Source organism: Carcharhinus amblyrhynchos, chromosome 23 (genome assembly GCF_965287045.1).
Source record: "Carcharhinus amblyrhynchos chromosome 23, sCarAmb.v2.hapA, whole genome shotgun sequence".
NCBI classification, from domain to species: Eukaryota; Metazoa; Chordata; class Chondrichthyes; order Carcharhiniformes; family Carcharhinidae; genus Carcharhinus; species Carcharhinus amblyrhynchos.
The window spans coordinates 45,679,681-45,693,523 of NC_137346.1; the positions used below are offsets into that span (position 1 = coordinate 45,679,681).

General features: G+C 47.1%; 1 protein-coding gene across 2 annotated transcripts in view; it reads right to left on the bottom strand.

Annotated features, from left to right (window-relative positions):
- The window catches only part of sh2b2 (SH2B adaptor protein 2), a 159,919-nt gene that overhangs the window by 131,387 nt on the left and 14,689 nt on the right, over window positions 1-13,843 (bottom strand). For both annotated transcript variants that reach the window (XM_080210767.1, XM_080210768.1), the window contains exon 2: window positions 1,341-1,453. The gene's annotated coding sequence lies outside the window, so the exon portion shown is untranslated. The remainder of the gene's footprint in view (window positions 1-1,340; window positions 1,454-13,843) is intronic.

Sequence of the window (13,843 nt, forward strand, 5' to 3'; positions counted from 1 at the left end):
TCCTTCTAAACTTCAACGAGTACAGACCCAGTCTATTTAGTCTCTCTTCATAGTCCAACCCCCTCATCTCCGGTATCAGCCTAGTAAACCTCCTCTGCACTCCCTCCAAGGCCAATATATCCTTGCGCAGGTGCGGCGACCAAAACTGCACACAGTACTCCAGCTGCGGCCTCACCAATGCCCTATACAGCTGCAGCAAGACCTGATCATCTTGTATGCCTCAATTAGGTCACCTCTCAACCTTCTTCTCTCTAACGAAAATAACCTCAAGTCCCTCAGCATTTCCTCATAATGTCAAAGCCACAGAGAATGTGCAATGCACTTTCACCAGGATGATATCAGGATTAAAAAATTATCAGCTGTATAAGCTCGAGATACTGGAAATATTATCACAGAAGTGGAGATTTAAGTGAGTTTTTTTTTATAAAATGAGTTGAGGTTTTAATTCGATGAATTAAAATTTGGCCTTTATAAACTGGAGTATCGAGTATAAAAGTTGGAATGTTATGGTGAGTTGTATAAGGCATTGGTGAGGCTGAATTTAGAGTATTGTGTACAGTTTTGGTCACTTAGTTACAGGAAGGATATAAATAAGGTTGAAAGAGTGCAGAGAAGGATGTTTCCGGGACTTGAGAAGCTGAGTTACAGAGAGAGATTGAATAGGTTAGGACTTTATTCCCTGGAGAATGAGGGGAGATTTGATAGAGGTGCATAAGGTGAGATGGGTATAGATAGAGTGAATGCAAGCAGGGCTTTTTCCACTGAGGCTAGGGGAGAGAAAAAAACCCAGAGGGCATGGGTTAAGGGGAAAAGTTTAAAGGGAATATTAGGGGGGCTTCTTCACACAGAGAGTGGTGGGAGTGTGGAATGAGCTGCCAGATAAATAGGGGGTCACTTTTAACATTTAAGAAAAGCTTGGACGGGTTCATGGATGAGAGCGGTGTGGAGGGATATGGTTCAAGTGCAGGTCAGTGGGACGAGGCAAAAAATGGTTTGGCACAGGGGCCAAAAGGCCTGTTTCTGAGCTGTAATGTTCTATGGTTCTAATACAGGAAGATTAATTGGGGAAAAGTAAGGGTGATCATTTTTAAACGGTCGCAGTGAGCAAAGAGAGAGTGACAAGAAATGTCTTTATGAAGCGATGCAGGGAGTGCTTGAGATAGAGAACATTATCTCAACAGAAGAGTGGATGGAAAGGAGCAGGCTAAGAACGCAGAGTAAAAGGATCAATAATCCTACTGGATTGTTGGAATGAGCAAGCAGTGACACCATGGGCTCAATGGCCTACGGTGTCAGTACACACCAGACTGTTAGCAAGTGATGGGCAGGAACTCACAAACCTCAAGGATGCAGCAGTTTTCCTCTCTCCCCACTGGTCATTCTTCCAAGCATTTCCGGAACTTCTTCCTGCGGTGTTGGGATACGAACGACTCTTCCTTCTGTGGGATGTCTTCTGTAAAGAAAACACAAGAAATGAGATGTTCCGATTTCGGAGATAAGATGTGGCAAGGCGAGACCACAGGAGATGTGGTCACCTGGCAAGGGTTCACACCGTTGTGCTAAATGGGAAGGTTCTCGTAGGGCGGATTGTACAGAAGGGTATGGGTGAAGGATCATTGACAGATGAGGCCTGGGGAGAGAGCGAAGTGTACTCTACTAACTTAATGGCAAGTTTGGAAGTACGGAAGTGTAAGAGGTGGGTGTAAGATATTGAGCACATTGCTTTCATGGAAGGAATTTCTGAGCTCTCCAACCATGACCTCAGGCCGTCCAATAGACATTTATAAAGCCATAGTCATTGGGAGTTCGTTTTAGTACTGTTGATTGGATTATTTCAGGTTGTTATAGGCAATTATTGTTGTATGAGTATCATTACCAGAATAATGAAACATGACTGTAACATCAGAGGGACCTCGGGGTCCTTGTGCATGAGTCACAAAAACCCAGCCTGCAGGTGGTCAGGAAGGCGAATGGGATGCTGGCCTTCATAGCGAGGGGGATTGAATATAAAAGTAGGGAGGTCTTGCTGCAGCTGTATAGGGCATTGGTGAGGCCACAGCTGGAGTACTGTGTGCAGTTTTGGTCACCGTACTTACGCAAGGATATTTTGGCCTTGGAGGGAGTGCAGAGGAGGTTTACTAGGCTGATGCCGGAGTTGAGGGGGTTGAGCTATGAGGAGAGGCTGAATAAATTAGGCTTGTACTCGTTAGAGTTTAGAAGAATGAGGGGAGATCTCATTGAGACGTATAAGATGATGAATGGGATGGATAGGATAGAGGTGGAGAGACTCTTCCCGCTCAGAAAGGACAGTAGGACTAGAGGGCACAGCCTCAAGATAAAGGGGGGGCGGTTTAGAACGGAGTTGAGGAGGAACTTCTTCACTCAAAGGGTGGTGAATCTCTGGAATTCTCTGCCCGTTGAAGTGGTGGAGGCTGCCTCGCTAAATATTTTTAAGACGCGGGTTGATGGGTTTTTGATAAACGAGGGGATTAAGGGTTATGGGGAGAGGGCGGGAATGTGGAACTGAGCCACGACAGATCAGCCATGATCTTATTGAATGGCGGGGCAGGCTCGAAGGGCTAGATGGCCGACTCCTGCTCCTATTTCTTATGTTCTTATTCATGTATTTGTCAAGATGCCCCTTAATAGTCACTACCGTATCCACTTCCACTACCTCCCCCAGCAACAAGTTCCAGGCACCTACCACCCTCTGTGTAAAGAATCTGCCTCGTACATCTCTTTAACCTTGCCCCTCGCACCTTAAACCTGTGCCCCCCCGCGTAATTGACTCTTCCACCCTGGGAAAAAGCTTCTGACTAATCACTCTGTCTCTCGTAATCTCGTAGACTTCTATCAGGTCTCCCCTCAACCTCCGTCACTCCAGTGAGAACAAACCAAGTTTCTCCAATCTCTCATCATAGCTAACGCCCTCTATACCAGGCAACATCCTGGTAAATCTTTTCTGTACCCTCTCCAAAGCCTCCACATCCTTCTGGTAGTGTGGTGACCAGAATAGAACGCTATATTCCAAGTGCGGCCTAACTAAGGTTCTATAAAGCTGCAACATGACTTGCCAATTTTTAAACTCAGTGCCCTGGCCAATGAAGGCAAGCATGCCGTATGCCTTCTTGACTACCTTCTCCACCTGCGTTGCCACTTTCAGTGCCCTGTGTACCTGTACGCCCAGATCCCTCTGCCTATCAATACTCCTAAGGGTTCTGCCATTTACTGTATATTTCCTATCTGTATTAGACCTTCCAAAATGCATTCCCTCACATTTGTCTGGATTAAACTCCATCTGCCATCTCTCCTCTCTTGTCTGGGTGGGTAGAGCTCGAACAACACTCAAGAAGCCTGACACCAGTCAGGACAAAGCTGCTCGCTTGATTGTTTGTAGATATGGTGTCATTCATCCTACACTCAGTTACAGCAGTGTGTACCATCTACAAGATGCACTGCAGCAATTCACCAAAGATCCTCAGACAGCACCTTCCAAACCTACGACCACTTCCATCCAGAAGGACAAGGGCAGCAGATACGTGGGAACACCACCACCTCCGGGTTCCCCTCCAAGCCTCTCACCATCCTGACTTGGAAACGTATCGCTGCTCCTTCACTGTCATCGTGTCAAAATCCTGGAATTCCCTCCCTAACGACATTGTGGAACAGGATGTGGAGATGCCGGAGTTGGACTGGGGTAAACACACTAAGAAGTCTGACAGCACCAGGTTTAAGTCCAACCGATTTATTTGATAGTAAACTCACAAGCTTTCGAGGTTCCCCTCTTCATCAGGTGAAGAAGAGTTCTGGACTCTTCATGCACCTGACAAATAACTATCAAATAAATCGGTTGGACTTAAACCAAGCGAAGTCAAGGACAGCATTAAACCCAAAAGAAAAAGCATACAAAGTGGCAAAGCTCACAAGCTTTCGGGGTTTGCCTTTCATCAGGTGAATGGAGAGTTCTGGCCTCAGACAGAGCATATAAAGCACAGACAGTTTAGAGATTACTGATTAGAATGCCAATCTTTACACCTAACCTGCTATTCAAGTCTTAAAGTGGCCGACAATGTGAGTGGAAGGAGTACTGATCACAGGTTAAAGAGATGTGTATTGTCTCCAGACGGTACAGTAAGTGAGGTTTTGCAAACCCAGGTTGGCTGGCCAGTGAAACGCATATCCCACAAATGAATAAAAAACTAAGAGGAATGTTGTGATATGGTGACACATGCGTAAGAGGGGATATATCTGGAATTAGCACATTGATAGAATGTCCCCAAGTCAGTCTGCAAACAATAGTGTTGGAGATGATATTATCCTTAGCCTCCACATGAACTTTATCCCGAAATAGTTCCATCTTCAATTAAAAAATAAATACGATTGTTTCACCAATTTGGTATAGGATTGGTACGTTGACATCCAGGAGACGGAGAATGTAGCTTGCCTCTGAGTCCAAAGTTCATAGGCTCAAAAAACACGAACAATGAACAAAGATCGAGTTCAATGCTTTGTGAAAGTGCTGAGGGAGTGCTGCATTGTTGGAGATGCTACCTTTCAGACAAGATGTTAAATTCATGCTGTATTGTGCCCTTTCGCGTGGTTGTGAAAGATCCCACAGCACTCTTCGAAGAATAGGAGGGAATAAAAACATAAGAAATAGGAGCAGGAGTCGGCCATCTAGCCCCTCGAGCCTGCCCCGCCATTCAATAAGATCATGGCTGATCTGAAGTGGATCAGTTCCACTTTCCCGCTTTCTCCCCTTAATTCCCTTGTCTATCAGAAACCTATCTACCCGTGACTTAAATATATTCAGCGAGGCAGCCTCCACCACTTCAACAGGCAGAGAATTCCAGAGATTCACCACCCTTTGAGTGAAGAAGTTCCTCCTCAACTCTGATCTAAACTGACCCCCCCTTATCTTGAGGCTGTGCCCCCTAGTCCTGCTGTCCTTTCTAAGCGGGAAGAATCTCTCTACCTCTACCCTATCCATCCCTTTCATTATCTTATACGTCTCAATAAGATCCCCCCTCATCCTTCTAAACTCCAACAAGTACAGACCCAGTCTATTTAGTCTCTCTTCACAGTCCAACCCCCTCATCTCCGGTATCAGCCTAGTGAACCTCCTCTGCATTCCCTCCAAGGCCAAAATATCCTTGCGTAAGTGCGGCGACCAAAACTGCACACAGTACTCCAGCTGCGGCCTCTCCAGTGCCCTGTACAGCCGCAGCAAGACCTCCCTGCTTTTATATTCTATCCTCCTCGCTATAAAGGCTAATATATCCTGGCCAATTATTATCCTTCATCACTGAACAGATTATCTTTTCTTACTGCTGTTTTTGGGAGTTTGCTATTGTTGTGGGAAAATTATAAACTGGAGTCAGACTGGAGGTTCAATAATACAAATTTATTTCAAAGCTTTGGGAAGGAACCACTGGCACTTGGCAGTGTTTGGCCGCTACATTCTCAATAATACGATAGGAGTGGTTCATTTTTATACTTTTCAGACAATGGATAATCCGGACATTAGCCATTTAACACATCGTTATAGTGGAGTACGATCGATAGTTAACACATCGTTACAGTCAGGCATATACAGGCACTGGCATTTAACATTGCATTGTTTCATAGAATGGATACATTTCCTCTATCAGTGACTATCAATGACTTAGTTTCGATCTATACATACAGTAATCGGTTTTCTTGCATTTAAGTATTCCTGTTCCCATTTATGGCTAATCTCTATCAGACCTTATTGTCCTGTTAGGGGTGGCACAGTAGCACAGTGGGTTAGCACTGCTGCTTCACAGCTCCAGGGACCTGGGTTCGATTCCCGGCTCGGGTCACTGTCTGTGTGGAGTTTGCACATTCTCCTCGTGTCTGCGTGGGTTTCCTCCCACAGTCCAAAGATGTGTGGGTTAGGTTGATTGGCCGTGCTAAGAAATTGCCCCTTAGTGTCCAGGGATGTGTAGGTTAGAGGGATTAGTGGGTATAATATGTAGGGATATGGGGGTAGGGCCTGGGTGGGATTGTGTTCGGTGCAGACTCGATGGGCTGAATGGCCTTTTTCTGCACTGTAGGGTTTCTATGGTTCTGAGTCTGACCTTATCTTTAAAGAGCCTCAAGCTCTTACCAGCTTCCTGCAGTATCTGTTTCCTGCATGTTTAACTTTAAATAGCTGTCTGTGATCAAGAAGGCGAATGGGATGCTGGCCTTTATAGCGAGGGGGATAGAATATAAAAGTAGGGAGGTCTTGCTGCAACTGTACAGGGCACTGGTGAGGCCGCAGCTGGAGTACTGTGTGCAGTTTTGGTCGCCGCACTTACGCAAGGATATTTTGGCCTTGGAGGGAGTGCAGAGGAGGTTCACTAGGCTGATATCGGAGATGAGGGGGTTGGACTATGAAGAGAGACTAAATAGACTGGGTCTGTACTCGTTGGAGTTTAGAAGGATGAGGGGGGATCTTATAGATAATGAAGGGGATGTATAGGGTAGAGGTAGAGAGATTCTTCCCGCTTAGAAAGGATAGCAGGACTAGAGGGCACAGCCTCAAGATAAGGGGGGGTGCAGTTTAGATCGGAGTTGAGGAGGAACTTCTTCACTCAAAGGGTGGTGAATCTCTGGAATTCTCTGCCCGTTGAAGTGGTGGAGGCTGCCTCGCTGAATATATTTAAGTCACGGGTAGATAGGTTTCTGATAGACAGGGGAATTAAGGGGAGAAAGCGGGAAAGTGGAACTGATCCACTTCAGATCAGCCATGATCTTATTGAATGGCGGGGCAGGCTCGAGGGGCTAGATGGCCGACTCCTGCTCCTATTTCTGATGTTTTAATTTCAAATAGCTGTCTGCACTAAAATCAGTGCCAGATTAATGTCCCTTTTCTCAGGTCACCATTGTGTGTGTGTGTTAGGTACACCCATGTTTAAGATTTTCTCCACTTCACTCTGAACTAATTCACTGCCATTTTTCCCATATTCCGACTGCAACTACACAAAGTTGCTTAAATGGCCACAAAATGCTTTGGGACAGCTCGAGGTTGTGAAAGATGTGAGCTAAATAAGTGCGAGTATTTCCTTTAACTTCCTCTCTAATTCTTCAGAATTTTATTCGCAATATCAGTACACTTGCAGGCAGAAACTATCGCAGCTGTAAATCCAAGAGGAAGTGTTCAATCATAACATCATATGATGGTTCTACGATCATATAGATTGAGGTATAGATAGGGTGGATTCTTGGAGGCTATTTCCCAGGGCTGAAATGGTCGCTACGAGAGGACACAGGTTTAAGGTGCTGGGGAACAGGTACAGAGGAGATAGAACATAGAACCCTACAGTGCAGAAAGAGGCCCTTCAGCCCATCGAATCTGCACCAAACACAATCCCACCCCAATATCCCTACATAAACGCCTAGTTTGGGGGCATTTAAGAGATCCGTGGATAGGTTTATGGATGAAAAGGGATTGATTTAGGTTAGAGGGTCATTGTTTTTTAACTGGTCAGCGCAACATCGTGGGCCAAAGGGCCTGTTCTGTGCTGTAATGTTCTATGTTCTATATCATACCCACTAATCCCTCTAACCTACTCATCCCTGGACACTAAGGGGCAATTTCTTAGCATGGCCAATCAACCTAACCTGCACATCTTTGGACTGTGGGAGGAAACCGGAGCACCCGGAGGAAACCCATGCAGACACGAGGAGAATGTGCAAACTCCACACAATCCCACCCAGGCCCTACCCCCCATACATTTACCCGCTAATCCCTCTAACCTACACATCCCTGGACACTAAGAGGCAATTTCTTAGCACGGCCAATCAACCTAACCCGCACATCTTTGGACTGTGGGAGGAAACTGGAGCAAACCCACGCAGACACGAGGAGAATGTGCAAACTCCACACACAGACAGTGACCCGAGCCGGGAATCGAACCCAGGTCCCTGGAGCTGTGGAGCAGCAGTGCTAACCCACTGAGCTACCATGACGAGATGTTAGGGGTAAGTTTTTCACTCAGAGGGTGGTGAGTGAATGGAATCAGCTGCCGTCAGTGGTAGTAGAGGCGAACTCGCTGGGGTCTTTTAAGAGGCTTCTGGATGAGTATATGGGATCTAATGGGATTGGGGGTTATAGATAGGCCTGGTAAGTAGGGATATGATCGGTGCAACTTGTGGGCCGAAGGGCCTGTTTGTGCTGTAGTGAATTAGGAGTGTGCTATTTAGTACATTCATGAATGATCCAATTGGAGTCTAAGCCCCACTTTCCTGTCTGCCTTTCCCCTTAACGCTCGTCAATCAAAAATCTGCTTCATTCAAGCTTTGTATACATTCAATGACCCAGCTTCCATTACTCCCTGAGGAACAGAGGGCAGGAATGTGGAACTGAGCCACGACAGATCAGCCATGATCTTACTGAATGGCGGGGCAGGCTCGAAGGGCTAGATGGCCTACTCCTGCTCCTATTTCTTATGTTCTTATGTTCAACACCGGTGCCCCACAGGGCTGTGTTCTCAGCCCCCTCACTCCTTATACACCTATGACTGTGCGGCCAAATTCCCCTCCAATTCAATTTTCAAGTTTGCTGATGATACCACCGTACTGGGTTGGATCTCAAACAATGACGAGACAGAGTACAGGAATGAGACAGAGGATCTGGTGAACTGGTGCAGCAACAATAATCTCTCCCTCAATGTTAACAAAACAAGGAGATTGTCATCAGCTTCAGGAAGCATAAAGGAGAACATGCCCCTGTCTACATCAATGGGGATGAAGTGGAAAGTATCGAGAGCTTCAAGTTTTTAGATGTCCAGGTTGCCAACTTGTCCTGGTCCCCCCATGCTGACACTATAGTTAAAAAAGCCTACTAATGCCTCTACTTTCTCAGAAGTTTGACATATCAGCTATGACTCTCACCAACTTGTACAGATGCACCATAGAAAGTATTCTTTCTGGTTGTATCACAGCTTGGTCTGGGCTCCTGCTCTGCCCAAGACTGCAAGGAACTACAAAAGATCGTGAACGTAGCCCAATCCATCACGCAAACCAGCCTCCCATCCATTGACTCTGTCTACACTTCCTGCTGCCTTGGCAAAGCAGCCAGTATAATTAAGGACCCCACATACCCCAGACATTCTCTCTTCCAGCTTCTTCCTCTGGGAAAAAGGTACAAAAGTCTGAGGTCATGTACCAACCGACTCAAGAACAGCTTCTTCCCTGCTGCTGTCAGACTTTTGAATGGACCTACCTCACATTAAGTTGATCTTTCTCTACACCCTCGCTATGACTGTAACACTGCATTCTTCACTCTCTCATTTCCTTCTCTATGAACGGTACGTTTTATCTGTATAGCGTGCAAGAGACAATATTTTTCACTGTTTTAATACATGCGACACTAATCAATCAAATTAGATCAGCTCACACCTCTGTCTCTCGAGCCCAGCTCCTAATACTGCCTGAATTTAGCGGAAGGTTGAATTAGAGGGTGACAGAATTTGAACATGAATTCTCTGCAGCTCTGCGCACTGCTTAATACAACCACCTCCCACTCCCCAAAAGAAAAGCCAATCTCCAGCATTCCTGCAACGGAAATGATACAAACGCAGGATGCTTCCCAGAGTCCTGCTGAAGATGGCAGGAAGCTTCAGGATGCACCAGTATCAGCCCAGATAGAGGGCGGCACTGTAGCACAGTGGGTTAGCACTGCTGCTTCACAGCTCCAGGGTCCTGGGTTCGATTCCCGGCTCGGGGTCACTGTCTGCGTGGAGTTTGCACATTCTCCTCGTGTCTGCGTGGGTTTACTCCCACAGTCCAAAGATGTGTGGGTTAGGTTGATTGGCCATGCTAAGAAATTGTCCCTTAGAGTCCAGGGATGTGTAGGTTAGAGGGATTAGTGGGTATAATATGTAGGGATATGGGGGTAGGGCCTGGATGGGATTGTGGGATGTGTCTAGGGCGGTGGATAGAGGAGAGCCGGTGGATGTGGTCTTTCTTGATTTTCAGAAGGCGTTTGACAAGGTACCTCACAAGAGGTTATTGCAGAAGGTCAGGGGACATGGAGTTGGGGGTAGGGTGTTAGCGTGGATAGAGGACTGGTTGTCAAATAGGAGGCAGAGAGTGGGGGTCAATGGGTGCTATTCGGATTGGCGGTTGGTGACTAGTGGAGTGCCCCAGGGGTCGGTGCTGGGGCCTCAGCTTTTTACCATTTATATAGATGATCTGGAGGAGGGAACCGAGTGCAGGGTGTCGAAATTTGCTGATGACACCAAGATTGGAGGAAAGGCAAACTGTGCGGAGGGTGTGGAGAGTCTGCAGAAGGATCTAGATAGGCTGGGCGAATGGGCCAGGAAATGGCAAATGGAATTTAATGTTGGCAAGTGCGAGGTGGTCCACTTTGGTAGGAATAATGGTAGGAAGGACTATTACTTACGTGGCGAAAAACTGCAGCAGGCGACGGTGCAGAGGGACCTCGGGGTCCTTGTGCATGAGTCGCAAAAACCCAGCCTGCAGGTGCAGCAGGTGGTCAGGAAGGCGAATGGGATGCTGGCCTTCATAGCGAGGGGGATTGAATATAAAAGTAGGGAGGTCTTGCTGCAGCTGTATAGGGCATTGGTGAGGCCGCAGCTGGAGTACTGTGTGCAGTTTTGGTCGCTGCACTTACGCAAGGATATTTTGGCCTTGGAGGGAGTGCAGAGGAGGTTTACTAGGCTGATACCGGAGTTGAGGGGTTTGAGCTATGAGGAGAGGCTGAATAAACTAGGCTTGTACTCGTTAGAGTTTAGAAGAATGAGGGGAGATCTCATTGAGACGTATAAGATGATGAATAGGATAGAGGTGGAGAGGCTCTTCCCACTCAGAAAGGACAGTAGGACTAGGGGGCACAGCCTCAAGATAAAGGGGGGGCGGTTTAGAACGGAGTTGAGGAGGAACTTCTTCACTCAAAGGGTGGTGAATCTCTGGAATTCTCTGCCCATTGAAGTGGTGGAGGCTGCCTCGCTAAATATTTTTAAGACGCGGGTTGATGGGTTTTTGATAAGAGAGGGGATTAAGGGTTATGGGGAGAGGGCGGGAATGTGGAACTGAGCCACGACAGATCAGCCATGATCTTATTGAATGGCGGGGCAGGCTCGAAGGGCTAGATGGCCTACTCCTGCTCCTATTTCTTATGTTCTTATGTGTTCAGTGCAGACTCAATGGGCTGAGTGGCCTCTTTCTGCGTTGTAGGGTTTCTATGATTCTATGACAATGACAGTAGCCTCTCCTCCCTCTTCTCTGGGCAGGGTTCAGTTCCTGTTGAGAAAACTACAGTGTCCTTTGACCCCAATTCTGTGGCAGTCCCCACAGTGCCAACGGCAGCCTCTTCCTTGTCTGAGGGAATTTTACCAGGAACGGACAGTAATTCCCAAACAGGGTTGGGTGGGGATGTGAGGAGGCCTGACTTTCCAGATCCCTGCCCCATAACACAAGCCTCACTATTCCCTCTGGTCCAAAGGACGGTCTCTTGGAGAAGGTACTGGGCATCTCAAACCAGCTAGAACCAAAACCCATCGCCACCTTCAGTAGATGTAAAAAAAAATTGGTCAGAAATTCTGGTGCTCAAAACAAGGAGAGAGTCACAAAATTTGGAAGGCAGGCTGCCGACTGAAAATTTCCCAGAATGGTATTTGGAGAGGGTGCAGAGGAGGTTTACCAGGATGTTGCCTGGTATGGAGGGGAGGTCCTATGAGGAGAGACTGAGGGATTTAGGGTTGTTTTCGCTGGAAAGAAGGCGGCTAAGAGGGGATCTTATTGAAACATATAAGATGATTAGAGGTTTAGATAGGGCGGATAGTGATAGCCTTTTTCCTCGGATGGAGAAAGCTAGCACGAGGGGGCATGGCTTTAAATTAAGGGGGGGTAGTTATAGGACGGATGTCAGGGGTAGGTTCTTTACCCAGAGGGTGGTGAGGGATTGGAATGCCCTGCCTGCTGCAGTTGTAAATGCGCCTAGTTTGGGGGCGTTTAAGAGATCTCTGGATAGGTTTATGGACGAAAAGGGATTGGTATAGGCTAGTGGGTCATTGTTTTTGTAACTGGTCGGCGCAACATCGTGGGCCGAAGGGCCTGTTCTGCGCTGTAATGTTCTATGTTCTATGGTATGGCCTGGCAGCGGAGGGTTTTAGATAGACGGAGAGACTGGAGAAGCTGAGATCGCAGTGTAGGGAGCTTTAATAGAGGCATTCAAAACCAGGAAAAGTTTTGATGGTGGAAAGTTTCCCCTTATTAACTCTGGTCAGTGACAACACATCGGTTTCTTCCCTCCCCAACCCCAAACACAACACATTTCCCCTCCCCCCCAACCCACAATACATCAGGTCCCCCCCCTCCCCGCCACTCTCCATGGTGTGTTTCGTGGCAGCGAACGCAGCCCACTTATCATTGGCCAGCAGTAGGATTTTCCATTCCCGCCAATGTTTCCTGTTGTCCGCACCCTCTGCCTCCAGGGAGGGGTCACCATCAGCGGGACTGGGAGTGAAGACAGCCTGAAAATCCCACTGATAAGATTTAAGATCATTGGCAAAAAAAAAGGGAGAGCCAAGATGTGCAAGGAGTCCAATGATACGCAGGTTAGGTTAATTGGCTAAGCTTAACTGTTCCAACTGGGTAACTGCAAGGTTGGGTAATAGCCAATGCAGACTTGATGGCCTTGATGATCTCCTTCTGCACTGTAGGAATTTGATGATTCTCTAAACATGTATATAAGAACATAAGAACATAAGAAATAGGAGCAGGAGTAGGCCATCTAGCCCTTCGAGCCTGCCCCGCCATTCAATGAGATCATGGCTGATCTGAAGCGGATCAGTTCCACATTCCCGCCCTCTCCCCATAACCCTTAATCCCCTCGCTTATCAAAAACCCATCAACCCGCGTCTTAAAAATATGTATGGTGGGAAGGTCTTATGAGGAAAGGCTGAGGGACTTGAGGTTATTTTCATTAGAGAGAAGAAGGTTAAGAGGTGACCTAATTGAGACATAGAAGACGATCAGAGGGTTAGATAGGGTGGACAGTGAGAGCCTCGGTTGGTGATGGCTAACACGAGGGGACATAGCTTTAAATTAAGGGGTGGTAATTATAGGACGGGTGTCAGAGGTAGGTTCTTTACTCAGAGGGTAGTAAGGGCGTGGAATGCCCTGCCTGCAGCAGTTGTGGACTCGCCAACTTTAAGGGTGTTCAAATGGTCAGTGGATAGGCATATGGATAACATTGGAATAGTTTAGGTTAGAGGGTCATAGAACATAGAACATAGAACATAGAACACTACAGCACAAACAGGCCCTTCGGCCCACAAGTTGCGCCGACCACATCACCTACCAACCTACAGACCTATCTATAACCCTCAATCTCATTAAACCCCATATACTCATCCAGAAGTCTTTTAAAAGACCCCAGTGAGTTCGCCTCCACCACCACTGACGGTAGCCGATTCCATTCACTCACCACCCTCTGAGTGAAAAACTTACCCCTAACATCACTTCTGAACCTCCCTCCCCGCACCTTAAATCTGTGTCCTCTCGTAGCGACCATTTCAAACCGGGGAAATAGCCTCTGAGAGTCCACCCTATCTATTCCTCTCAACATTTTGTAAACTTCTATCAGGTCGCCTCTCAACCTTCGTCTCTCCAGGGAAAAGAGTCCCAGGGAAAAGGGTCATTAGACTGGTTCCACTGGTCGGCGCAACATCGAGGGCCGAAGGGCCTGTACTGCGCTGGAATGTTCTATAAGAAGAGTATTCCTTATGGAGCAAGTGTTATGATCTAGGATATGCTGTCTGGAAGGGCAATGGGAGCAGGTTCAACAGAAACTTTCAGAAAGATCTAG